Source organism: Zosterops lateralis (genome assembly GCF_965231275.1).
Source record: "Zosterops lateralis genome assembly, chromosome: 25".
NCBI classification, from domain to species: Eukaryota; Metazoa; Chordata; class Aves; order Passeriformes; family Zosteropidae; genus Zosterops; species Zosterops lateralis.
This window is the reverse complement of record NC_139785.1, coordinates 211,285-224,771: the sequence shown is the minus strand read 5'-3', so window position 1 is coordinate 224,771 and position 13,487 is coordinate 211,285. Positions and strand designations below refer to the sequence as shown.

The 13,487-nt window shown below is 52.4% G+C and overlaps 1 protein-coding gene across 6 annotated transcripts in view; it reads left to right on the top strand.

Annotated features, from left to right (window-relative positions):
- The window catches only part of BCL9L (BCL9 like), a 76,853-nt gene that overhangs the window by 15,761 nt on the left and 47,605 nt on the right, over positions 1-13,487 (top strand). The window contains exon 1 of one of the 6 annotated variants that reach the window (XM_083877894.1): positions 2,232-2,294. The exons of the other annotated variants lie outside the window; for them this stretch is intronic. The gene's annotated coding sequence lies outside the window, so the exon portion shown is untranslated. Of the gene's footprint in view, positions 1-2,231; positions 2,295-13,487 lie in introns of those variants that run through there. 6 annotated transcript variants of the gene reach the window in all.

Genomic DNA, 13,487 nt, shown 5'->3' with positions numbered 1-13,487 from the left:
TGGCACTGAGCTGTCATGCCAAATAGTGGTGGCTGAGCAACGTTTTTAACCCACTGCGCCTGTGCATGTTGTCTGCAGGGACATGAGCCCAGTGCTGCTACTGGGAAGGATGAAAGTGTGAAAATATGTCACTGTTTGCTGATGAGACACTTGGGAGCTCACCAGAGAGGCAGGGAAATGTATGGCCTCAGCACTCCCCTGGAGGCGTATATCTCCCTTGAGTGGCTAGTGTAAGCAAACGATGTTCGATGCAAAGGGGTTCCCAGTGCCTACCCACTCGTGCAGACTGCCGCCCTCCGAGGTAAAACCCAGAACATCCGCAGCCCGCCCTTTCCGTCTGTTCGGCCTCGGGTGCTTTATATAGGCATTTCTGCAAACGGGCGAAGCCACCCTGTGCCAGCTGCCAAACAGGCGCCTGCAAAGACTGATGTCGCGTCCTTAGAGTTGGGGTTGGAAGCAGCCGGCGCTCCTTCCTTCCTTCCTTCCTTCCTTCCTTCCTTCCTTCCTTCCTTCCTTCCTTCCTGCCTTCCTGCCTTCCTGCCTTCCTGCCTTCCTGCCTTCCTGCCTTCCTGCCTTCCTTCCTGCCTTCCTTCCTGCCTTCCTGCCTCCCTCCCTCGGCGGCCGTCGCTCTTCGCTGGGCCTCGCTGCGCCACCGCCAGCCCCGCCCGCCCATAGGGAACAGAGCCCCGCCGCTGACGGGGCTCGCTCGGGCGGGTCGGAGCGGGGCGCTCGCTGCCCCGCCCCACCGGGAGATCTCCCCACGCCCCGGCAGGGGGCGCTGCCGCGCGCCGCCCCCGGTTTTGGGGGCTGACACCCCACCCTTGTCCCCCATCCCTGTCCCCCGCCGCCATTCCTTCCTTCGCCCCGGTTCGGGCGCTGCGGGTGTGAACAGAGGGACGAGTCTTGTGTTAATTTTCAACCGAGGCCGCTGCCTCCCGTCAGTGGAGCTGGATTGCTTGTCCCCACATCACCTTGAGCTCTGCAACTCTGGGAATTGCTGTCAAGTGGCCCCAGCTTCCAGCCCTCTCCTCGCAGCCCCACTCCTGGGCGGTTGGTGCGCTTCAGGCAGGAAGGTGACACGTCCTGGTTAGGATGCTGGTGGCATCGCCCAGGAGCGGGGAGGCTGCCTCCACAGCCCGGTATGCGTGTGCACTGTGCGGGCTCCCCTTCGTGGAGTTTGTTGTTCAGGGCAGGAGGGGGGTTAATGCCTGGGAAACTTTTTGGTAAAGATATAATAAGATGCTGCTCCTCTGAAGGGCTGAAGCAAGTCCTTGTGCCTTGTGCGTAGAATTACAAAATATCCCGAGTTGGAAGTGACCCACAAGGATCACTGAAGTCCAACTCTGCCTTAGGCTCTGGGAGATGGGGTAAAGAGGGGATCGGGTGTGAGACCTCCCCGGCACAGTGAGGCCCGAGAGCAGGACACGCGGGGTTTCGGCCTGAGCAGAACGGGTGGCTTGCAGGCCGGTGTTTCAGGTGATAAAGAGCAGAAGGATGTCCAGCAGGAGCAGCCCCCGTGCTGTCGCGCGGACGAGTGGGATGCAATTCTGCAGGTCGCGGCGGTGCTGAGACCCGTGTGCCATCCTGTATATGTCTGTGAGACGCGTGGGTGTGCGACACCTGGATGGCCACTCACGGGGCGCCGGCCGCTCGCCGCGGGAGGTCCGGAATGGGCGGCGGTGCCGATCCCGGTCCCCGGCGGCGGTGCCGGTCGCGAGCGGTGCCGCTGGGCGGCCGGCGGGGCGCCCGCGACCAGGAAGCGGTTAATCGGCGCGCGGGGCTTTTATTTTGACAGGGCAGCGCCTGGCTCCGGCTCGGAGGAAAGTGAATGATCCTGTTTCTCCAAATGATTATTCAGGCTCCGGCGGAGAAAGGAGCACTCGGCCCGCAGCGCCTCGCCCTCGCCACGGCGCCCCCGCCCGCGCCCGGGCCGCCGCGCCCGCCGGCTCCGCTCCCCGCCGCCCGCGCCCGGCCGCCCGCCGCAGCGCGGGGAAGCCGTCCGCGGCTCGGGGCCGGGCGGGCAGCCGGGGCTCGCCGCGGCCGGACGCCCACCCCCGCCGGCGGGCGCGGGCTGGAGCCGCCGGCTCGGTCGGCGGAAAGAGCGGCGCGGCGGGGCGGGGGGTGCCGCCGGCAGCGGCTCCGACCCCGCGCCCTGCGGCGGGCGGCCGAGCCATGAGCGCGGCCCGCGCCGCCGGCCCCGCGCCGCTGGCCGGCCCCCAGCAGCCCGCGGAGCCACGCCGCGCCGCCCCGGCGGGCTCTCCCGGCCTACCCTGAGCCGCTTCGCCGCCGCCGAGGTGAGTGCCCCGCCAGGCCCGGGCAGCCACCGTCCCATTGTTCCACCCCGGGAGGGAGCCGGGGCTCCGCGCCGCCCCCGCACCGACCCCTTGCCCCGCGCAGCCAGGCCCGCCTCGGGGCTGTCATCTGGCTGGAGGGGCGGCCAGGATCCGCCGTCCGTGCCGGAGACTCCGGGCTAGTTGCTGTACCACCGCTCCCGGGGGCGGCGATAACTTGACGAGGGGACGGCGCCGGCCTCGGCTCGGCCTACCCGCCGAGTCCAGCCGGCTGGGGATGAACTGTCAGTGCCCCTGCTTGCCTTGACATTGCCCCTGGTCCGCGGGACCCTTCCCGATTCGCTCTCACGTCTCGGGGACCGCGTTTCCCAGGTCCTTGTCACCCATTGCTGCTGCGGCCGCAGGCGATACCTCGAGGACAAAAGTGCCTCGGCTGGGGCTTTTCTCTAGGTTCAAAGAACTTATTTGGGTTGCGTATGGTTTTATCGGAGCTGGTCTGGATTTTGCAGGACGTTATCGGTGCTGTTAAAGCCCCAAGGAGGATGGGAACAAGCCACGTTTCACGTGAGGTTTAAACAAACACTCCTGTCAGGGCCCATCCTAACTGTCAAGGGAGACTTCTCCCCTCTATTTGCAGTGTTCTACTCTATAGGTTTCAGTTCTCTGTTGAGATAAATCAGGCATGTGGTCAGCTTGGAAGAAAAATGAGAGAAACACCACATCTACATACGTATTTTCCCTGCACACAGAAAGGAACTGATGTAACGAAACATCCCCTGCATTGTATTAGGGACGTGTCTTTAGCAGGTGGTGAACTTGTTCCAGCCCCGCTCTGCTAGCAACCACTTGCTGGAATAGAAATGCGAGAAGGATGCATATCTGAACACATAAGTAATGCTACATGACAGGGCAGGCTGTTGTGTTGTTTTGTGCGGCAGCGTCTGCACGCCTTGGGGGCAGCTCCGTTTGACAGGGCGTCAGGCTGCAGCAGCATACGGTTGTGTCCTGGCTCTGCCAGGCACAGGGAGGCAAAGGGCTGCCAATTGCGTGGCACAGAGGACAACCATGCACCTTTGGCTGCAGAGTAATGCTACAGGAGGCTTAGCTGTGCACTCTTGACCACAGGATCTGTTCTGCGAATGCGGCTAACACTTGTTACCCTGCCAAAATGCAGTTTCATGCCAGGCATGCAGTAATGACATGTAGCTCCTTCCATCCATCAGTCACATACATGGGTTGTGTGTGTGCCTTGCTTTGCTACTTTGGTGGCAGGAGGGATAGGAACAGTGAATCACCGAGGAAGTGATTTGCCCAAGGTCACTTGGCAAGGCTGTGTTGGTGCTGAATCGAGACCTCCTTTGACTCTGATGCCTGTGATAATGCTGGCTGCCACCACACATGGGTATGTAATACACCTGAGGCTGGTACAAGTGCAGAAATGTCCAAGTTGATGTTGCTGCCTGGTTCTCCTTGGTGGAAAGATTAGAGTATCAGTGTGCTGTCTCTACAGCAGCTGTCTGCTCCATTGGGACTTTTTCCAGAGCATTCATAACCTAAGTGCTGAAGAACCTTTTTGTTTGTTTTTTAACATGTGTGCTGCCATTTTAGCTGAGCAGGTGGTGGGATTGAATGCTCCTTGCCACCGCCACCCTGACCTGCATCTTCATTACGTAGAAAGTCCATTTTATAGTGTTTTCTGTGGTGCAGTTTTGTAGGTATTACTGTGTCTCCCTCCCCTTGAAGGTCCATTTCCTATTTCCAGATCCCTGCCACCGGAAAGAAATAAACAGGCAGCAGCTAAAGGAACGCCTACTCAGAAACTAGAAACCACAGTTGTTGTTCAGTTCATGAAAGTAAAGTAGTTGTATTTTTTACCTTTAAGCCCTTTTACATCTCAGATAATTGTGTTTTGTACTTTGAAGCCCTTTTGCATCTCTTGTGTTGGTTTCTGTAAGGTGGGTTTCTGGCCACTGTGTGACAGAGGGGACAGAGAGGTGTGTGAAGCAACTGGGCCATCAGAAAGCTGGACATAGCAAGCTCACTCAGCTATGCTGCTCCAGGACAGCTCCCAAGGATGTGCTGGAGTTGCACTTTAGTCCCAGGCTACCTCCAGCCCATGAGCTGTGGACTTTGCTCACACTGGCCTGGAGTTTCTGAGGTCCAAGCTCAACCCAGCCTTTGACTTGTCTATCAAGCTGTCAACCCAGATGGCATCGTGTCCTCCATACTTGCTGTTTAGGGGAGAAGAAAACTTTGCTTCTTTTCCTCTCCCCTGCTGTTTGCTCCTGCTGAACACTGAGTGCTTTCCCTTCTGTCAGCGCTTGCTGTGTGGAGGGATGTGGAAAGGAGGGGTAGCTGAAGAGGAGGCTCTTGGGTCCTTCTGTGGGGAACATCAGCTGTGTCCCAACCAGTGGCTGTTTCTTACTGCTGTAGAGGTGTTGCTCTTTGTTACTCTTCAGCTGGTTTCAGGGTCCCATCCTGGGACCCTGAAACCAGCTGTCTATTTCAGCCCCATCTTTCTGTCACTCTTCCCACTCTTTCTGTCTCTTTCAGGCCCATTTCTTGTCAGTACAGTGTCCAGTTCAGGATTAGTATTGGAACAGCCCTTGCTTCTTTGCCCTGTCTCAGGTGATTGCATCAGGCTTTGCAGCTGCTAGGGGGTGGAGTTCTTAGCGGTCAAAGCACTCGAGGATGTGTCTGTGTTCTTCAGATGTCCAGATGTGCTGCTCTAATGGGTTTTAATCTGCTCAGGTCTAGTAATTTCCTGGAGATGGCACAGGCCGGCTTCCAGCACTTAATTCCTTAGGGCTGCATCCAGTTTTAAATACCCTGCCCAACAGATCTCTCAAGTTGGTCTCTTATGGGAGAATGAGTCCTGTGTGGAAAAGCACAAGTTTGCTCTTCCTGTCTGAGAATGCATCAGCAGTCTGTTCCACCTGTGAGCATGCTCCTGAGCTTCTGTCACTGCCTCCTCCCAGGGATGTCAACTGTCCCTCAACAGCCTTAGCGGGGCAGAAGCCCAGAACTTGCTCTGAAAATGTAATTCTTCTCATGCTGTTGCTCTTTTGGCTGGGATCCAGCATCATGCCAGTGCCCTGGATGGGGGGTGAGGGTCATGAGGGTGGGAGAGAGGGCGCATAGGAGCTTTGTGCTGTGTTTGACTACTTTTAACATTTTTAACAGGAAATGTGGTATGTAGATGCATGGATATATAATAACAATGCAGGGTAGAGATATCATAGCAATATGATGTACAGATGCAGTAATATTTTGTCAGTGTTATTTAAGCTGTATCAGTGAATTGCAAGGAGGATTGCCAGCATGACTCTTCTAGAAAATCTGAATCTAATGCAGGTCAGGACTTGGTGTCAGTCAGCTCTCCTTTCCTCCCAGGAAGATGTTGACTGGCAAATGCATTTTCTCGTGATCTCATGTGTGGTCCCGTGTTTCCAGAGGGTGGTGGGAGCTGTGAATTCTGACTTTATGTAGTTAATCTCCATGAGATCTGGTTACCTTATAAGGTTCCTCATAGACCTGAAGCTGTGGAAAAATACACCTGGAAAGTGTTGTGGCTGCTTTGCTTCTCAGTTATGCATCTTCAGCAGTTCTGTGTGGTGCAGATTGTGAGGATGGCCAGAGTGATATTCTCCAGTTCTTATCGACTTCTGTTTTGAAGTTGTGTGCTGATTTCCAATGGGCCGGTCTTCGCTGATTTGGTTTGGCTTCTTTTCTTCACCACCTCTGGCAGTCCTGCCAGAGTGGAAGGTACCCAGGAACTGTTGCTGGAGATTGGTGGGCATGGTTTTTGTTGCTGTATTTTGCACTTCATCAGCCTCTCCTGAGGAGACAGCACCATACAAGCCACGTGGCATGGATGAAAGGCACCCTTCCTTCTTCTGTGGTGCCTGTTGCAGGTCGTCTGCTTAGCATCGGACCTTTCCTGGGAACAGGGAGCTGGTTTTGTTTTCTTCCTACCTGATCTTCTATGAAACTCAAAGGTGGAGGGGGTGACAGATTTTGTTCTAATTGGAACCAGTTCGCAATGGTATTTGCATTGCTACAGGGTTATACTCAGCAGGAGATAGTGTAGGAGAAGCTGTTAGTGTCACTGGCACTTGCTTCTGATTTAAGCGAAAGCTGCGCTTTGGCAAGGCAGCTTGTCAGGAGTCCTGCTCACTCCCTGCATGCTTGGCCAGCAGATTAGCGCTTGTTGATCCCCAGCGCAGCCTGAGCCATGGTGTGGCAGGAAGACGGATCATGGGCTGTCTTGTCACGGCTATCTGAAGCCTGTACCAAGCCTTGGAAATGGGTGTGCTGCTGTTGGGCATCCTGACTGGCTCCAAGTCCTAGTTGCTTGGGCCTGGACCTGATGCTGCTGCTGCCCCCCTTCCAGGGCATGGGATGGGCCATCTAAGACAATATGACTCCAATGATGGGCCATCTAAGACAATATGACTCCAAAATAAACAGGGTTGCCTTGATGCCAGCTACAACCCTGCACTGGAGAAACCAGTGTGAGGATAATGGGCTGCAGTGCCCTGAAGAGAGAAATGGGAACCTGTTCTGCTCTTGCTGAATGTGTGTCTCTGCTGGGCACAGTCAGTGCAATGGAGCCTGCTTCCCACTTGCTCAGCTCTTTATGAAGAGGTGGTCTGGTTCTTTGACAGTTACTGGTGTCTGATTCCCTGTGTCCTGGTATCTTTGCTGAATTGTCAGATGGGTGCATTGGGCTGTGGTTTTCAGCCCCTTTCCCACTGCCTGTGATGGGAGGGCAATGCCTTCACCTGGCATCATCCTGCTGCATCTTTCTGGGCCGCTCCAGGCAGAGGAGCATGCAAGCTGTGCCCGGGTATCTTTGGGAGACAGGACTTCCCCAATGCGGGCAGCTTGTCTGGCAGTTTCAGCTGGAGCCACTAGAGAAAACAGCACTTTGATCCTGGGTTTTTCTTCCCGCAAAAAGCTGGAGCTATGTTTGGATTTTTCAGCTGTGACTCAGGATGCCTGGGATCCCAGCTGGGGGATAATGGGGGGAGCCTCTTCTGATGCTGGGGTAATATCTCAAGATGGCTTTAGGACTGTGCTATGCACTGTGCCCAGAGGTGGGGCGTCACCCTGCTTGGTGATGAGCGCTGCTGGAGCCAAGTCCTGGGCCAGAAGCCAGGTTTGTGATCCATGCCAGAAAGGGCGAGACTTGGAAAGCAAAGCAGAGCTCCTCCTGAGTGAGAGATGGACTGAAATACTGAGCAAAACCACAGAGTGCTCCTTGTTTCTGCCTGTGCCTTACTTGTCTTCTTTCTTCCCAAAGTATATGGGAGGCCACAGGATGGATCTGCTAGGGAACAGGAGGGCAGTGCTCCTCAGGCACATCTGCACCATTGCACCTCTTCAGGGTGCTGGTGGGTTGGTTTTTTTTTCAGTTTTGTTTTGTTGTGGGTTTTTTTTTTTTTCCCTTTTAACCCTGCTCCTGGTATTGCTGGATCTTCCCCATCCTTGCTGCTACTGATGTAACAGCCACCTCCTTGCAAGATGTGCTGTCCAGGGCAATGCTGTGTTCAGTTGCACTGCTCTTTCTGTCGCAGGTCAGCTAATCAGCTTTCATTTTCCTTATTTAGCTCCTACTTCTGTGGCCAAGAAGAGGAATGGGCCAGGATATGGTTTGTGTAGAAGATGCTCTGTGGCACTGGCTGTTGACAGATTCTGTGCTTCTCAAAATGTAAGCATGGAAAACGCCAGGCTCTGCTGGGGTTTGTTTGAGCAGCATGGCTCTTGCCTGCTGGGTGTCTTGCAGCCTCTGGCCACAGCAATCTTCAGCCCTGTCACAGAACAGAATAGGTTTTAAGCACTCTGCAGAAGCAAGGGCTTGCTTTTTTTTACCTCCAAAATACAGGCTGGCAGGAAAAGTGAAAGGAAGGGACTTAACCAAGGCAGGAAGAGAATATGTGGCAGAACTAGGGACAGAAGCCAGGACTACCAGTTCCTACTCATCACTCCTACTCTGTTGCCTCTCTGGGTCTCAGCCTCCTATTCAAGGCGTAAGCAGGGTTTTCTATTCCTGTGAGAAGCTGGAGGTCAGGAGCTCCTCTCTTGAAGTATCTTCAATGCCCTGTGCATCTTTGAGTTTTCCAGCAAGATTTGCCCAGCTGAAGTTAGAAAGCTATGACTTGTGTGATTACAGCAGAGTTGCAAACTGTGTCCTTGGCTACCGAGTGGAGCTTCTGGTACTCCAAGGAGCACTGTGGTCCTTGTCCAGTGTTCACCCTGCAAAGAATGCTACTCTCCAAGAATGCTGTGCCTTTGTTTGGAGGGCCATACCGAAGTTTCTCTTAAGGGTTTGTGTTAGGAGTCCTGTTTCTCTCTGCTTGCAGTATATCCCCTGCTAAAGTTTGCTTCATGAACTGTCTTCTTTGACTTGCCACCCAAAGCATGGTACCTGTCTGATCATGTCTACATCATTACCTGGTTCTGCAGGCAGAGTCTCTGAAGCATTGCAGTCTTCCTGTTAGAAAGTAAAATCTTAATATACTCTTTGGAAGAAGGATCCTGTTAAATGGCTGTGTATCAATGAATAGCTGTACTCCTTCACATGGGTAGGGGCTCCAGCAGTGGGTACAATACTGTTGCTTTGTTCTGTTGCCATGCTGGGCTTCAGGCCTCTGGAAAGGCTGCAGCTGGGAAAGGATGCTGGCTTATAAAAAGGTGGCTTATGAAAGGCAAGGATCCCAACAACCCACACTGTAAGTCTCCCTGCTCAAGGTGGGGAGGAAGTGGATGGGGAGCTCTGAAGTAGTAGCTGAGCAGAAGGGCTGCATCTCTGGTCAACTCTTCTCAACACTAGGCTGGCGAAGGCTATGGAAACCCCTGCAGCACTGGAACTTTCACCACTTACTTGGCAGGATTTATTCCAGCACTGATCTGTAGCAGAGGATCAGGCCAGACAGGGCCTGAACAGAGCAGGTCCAGCCACAGGCAAACCTTAAGCATGGCAGTTAGGCTGGGCTGAAAGCTGCCTGTGTCCTGCCTCTGTGCAGCCTTGTTTGAACTTTCCTCTGGCAAGGAGCAAAAGGAACCGAGGAGACCTAGGGCTAGTCCAAGCAAGTTTCCTCTGCTTTGTCCGCCCTCAGATGCAACGGGGGTGGGGTTAGGGGTGATAGCAGCAGCTCCAGACTGTCCTCCCAGAGCAGAGAAGTTTGGGGGGACTTTGGTCAGGACAGCTTTTAAGCAAATGTTTCTTTCCCTCTGGTGTTCCCTGCCTCTTGGGCAGGGAGGGGGAAGTGAAACTGTGGTTCAGACCGAGTCCTCTGGATGGCAGGAAAATTGCTGAGTAGCTGGTTTCCAGGTTGCCGAGGATCTAGCCAGGGCCCGGTGTGGCTGCCAGAAGCAACAGGCTTGGAATTTCCTCTGCCTGGTGCCAGCTCCACTTGGGCTGGCCGCAGTACCTCTGCTGGGGCTGTAGCTCTGCTTGAGCTCTGCAGTTGGGGCGCTCCCAGAGCAGGAGTTACACTGGAGCTGCCCCCCTCATTCTCACAGCCTGGTTTTTATTTTCTTTTCCAGGGTCCAAGATGTTTTGAATTACATAGCCTGTGCCTCCCGTGGGGCTCCTTGCGCAGCCGCCTAACGAGCTGAGCTCCTGACAAACTTTTCTCTGACTTTAGCTATGCTTGGAAAATTTTACGGCCTTTTCAGAAAAAGGAAATGCCAGGAAAGGCCTGTCTCTTTTTACTTTTATGAGGGGGTCCCAGTTGAGAGAGGATGTGATGAGTTTGGAAAAGAAGACAGGAAGGATTTTGTATATGGTATATATACACTTCCTAGTGATCAGGGTGAGCGGACTTGGTGCATTTTCCTGTAGTGGGCACAGTGGGGCTGAGACCTGTAGGGTGCTTGGTGGATGCACCATGGACACAGGAAGCAATGACTCCTTTGCTGCAAGGAGGTGGTGGTCTGTGTCTTCCCTCCAGCTGACAGCATACCCACTGGCTGTTTAATCTTTGCTAATTATGCTTTTTCAGAATGGCAGTGGTTTTATTTCTGCTGTGGTCACAGGCCAAGTGCACATGCTGTGTGTCAGTACCAAAGGCTCAGGGGAAAGGATTGCCACCAGGAGTTGTGCTGGTGGTTCCTTATCAGGGGATAGCACGGTGCCCAGGCAGGGTATTGGGGGCATAGGACAAAGAATGCAGGTGCTGCCAGCACAGTGTTTGATCCAAGAGGGATAGTCCTGTGTAATTTCCCCCTTTGGATGAGAAACCATGTTACAGAAAGAGAAACTGGGACCCAAAATAAATGGTGACTTACCTGCCTTCCCTTTGTAAGATGGTGCTGAGAAGGGACCAAGGAGCCTTTTTGGATAAACTCCATCTTGGTGGAGTGCTGAAATCTGAAAATCCTTGCATTTGTCTGATTTCCTTCAGGAGAGCCCACCGGTGATGTCACGGGTCTCCCAACAAGTACTTCTGTCTGGAGAGGCACTAAGGGTACAGGCTGGTCCTTGCCATCCTCCTTGCATGTCCTCCCAGTGTCCCAGATCCCTTTCCAATGGTGAAAATGCATCTATGGAGGCTGGGATGGGGGTTTTGGTTGGAGCCTGTAAAAACGCAGCAGCCTAGGAAGTTGTGGAATTTCTCCAGTGGGAGGGATCAAGGTTTCTGTGCGATCCATAGGCGTCAGCTGCTGCCAGTCATTGTGGATGAGCATCAGACATGGGTAGTGATGAGTCTGGGTGGAAGGAGCCTCACACTGGTCCTGCTTTGAGGGCATTGCCTGTTACACTTGTCAGGAGCATGGCTCTGGATAGCTATTTGATTTGGCAGCCTGTGCAGGCCTGGTAGCCCTAAGAGTAGGATGTGGGCATCAGAATTGTGCCCTACTTTCCCTTTTTTCATTGTGCTACCCATCCCCTGCTTTCTGCTGTTTTGGGCAGGAGAAAAAGCACCTCCTCATGGCTGCGTCCCCTCCTCCACCTGATAAATGAGTGATATGGTATATGGGGCTCGTGCAGAAGCTGAGATTACATTTGACAGGAGAGGTCAAGTACCTTCACTCTGCTACTGGGAATTATGAGAGTGGCCCTCCTGTTAGCTTCTCACAGTGGTGAGCTTCTCTATCCCAGCTTGTTCTCAGAGCTCATAATGTGTGGAGACTTTTGAAAAAATAGTTAAATACTTTATTGTTATTTATTTCTGTGATGCCATCTGCATATATATGGTTTAGAATGGCTGAAGTGGATGGGTTTTGTACTCTTTTATTAGTTTCCTAACTTTCAGTGGGGAATCCTGTTTCATGTAAACTTGACACTAGGAAAGAAAAGACCAAGCCCTGCTTGTCCTCTTTGCCGTTAGAACAGTACAAACCCAAAGGAAGCACAGATAAGTGCAGGGGCGTGGCTATGCTTCAGTCTGTGGCACCCCTCCTTCCAAAACACTTCCACAGGTCAGAGGTTCAGTAACAACCTGCCTAGACTGCCCACCTCCATTGGATAATTCAGTGTGAGTTTTGTGTCTCATTGTCTTAAAAGGAAAAAGAAAATAAAGAAAAAATAAATCAAAGCAAACAAGAACCTTTCCAAAACCCAAACCTGTTTTTGCTCTTTAGAAGTCATGGGTTGAAGTTGTACGCATCTTGTTGATAAAAGAGGAGTTAGTTTGTCTAAAGCAGAGCTTCAGCAAAGAAGTGTCCTGCCATTTCCAAATATTTTGATACAATTTTAACCCTGATGTGTTATTTTAATTAGAAGAGTGATTCTTCCACTTGCTTGTGTGGTCAGGACCTTATCTGTAAGCAATTGCTTTTCACCCCACCTTGTGATTTCAAGGATGTTTGGAGACTCAGCTACTGGTGGAAAATGTTTATCATTTTGTTTATTATGCTTTTTAATCAAAAGTAATTTCACAGAGTCCTAGTCTGATTAAAATTTATTCCTCATATTCATAGGGTTTAGTCTTCTTTTTTTTTTTTTTTCTTTTTTTTTTTTCCACCATATTTTTAAGGGCCCCAGGCATTTTGCTGATGCTGTTGCAATAATAGGCTTCTATTGATAACTCCTTTCCCCAGAATTCCCAGCAGCAGCCTATAGGCCCTTGGAGGAGTCCATGAAGGTCTACAGTGGATTTAACACCAGTGAAGCAAACTAGCCACCCTCGGATTTCAGTTTCTGAGGCTGATGCTGGCAGTGCCATTTTCTGAGCTCTTTCGCTGGAGAGGGACGATGTTGACATTGCTCAGGGCTGCTGACTCCTTGTCTGGGTGATGATGTTTGCGTTCATCTCACTGCAACCAGATGGGGAAGTTAATTGCTTTGCCCAGCTTCTAGTTGAAGCAAGACTGCAAAAGAGGGTAACTGTGGCTGGTGGTTAGTTAGTTGGAAGGGGAGAAAGAAGAGGTGAGCATATCCAAGAGTAATGCCGTGTTTTGGCATTGTCCTTCCTCCAGGACCTGGTCCTGAGCCCATTGGGTGGCTGCTCTTTCACAGTTGGATCTGTGACCGTTTCTGTCTGTGGGTGGTCCAGTGTCTGGGTCTGTGGTGGCTGTTTGCAGTGTTTTTGGAAAAGCTACCAGGGTAAGCAAAGAATTGATCTTCCTTGGAAACCAATAGGAGAATCTCAGTAGCAAACACTCCAGGAAGTCAGGCTCCTACTTCTCTTGCTACCTCCTTGCCTCCCTGGGCACAGATATTGCCTGTACTTTGACTTGGATTGTGTGCAAGTGGTTCAGCTTGAGGTGAAAGCCCAGCAGTGTATCTTCCAGACATGACATGCTGATGATGAAGGAGGGGATGAGGCAAAGCTGGGACCTGGCTCAAGATCATGTGCTATCCAGGCTCTCTTTTGCATACAAGGTATGTGTCTATGAGATCCTCCCTTGCTCTGGTGAGCCATAGCTGATAGCTGACCCTGGGCTTGGAAAGAAGGAGTGTGGGGAAGTTGGGATTGTAGCACTGAAACAGTGAGGAATCTTTGCATCACCCTTAGCCAGTAGACTAGTCTAATGCCTTGTCTGATTTGCATGTCAGTTAATTTTTATTCTAAGGGGACTCAAGTGGACCCAAGTACCAGACTGCATCTCAGTATGCTGTAGGAAGAACCCAGGATCTGCTTGATTTGATCTGAACAAACCTGTAGATGGTACCACTTTAATGAGCCAAAGATACTCCTTTGGGTAAAGTCAGTTCCTCTCAGTCTGAAATGGGCAAATGTCAAA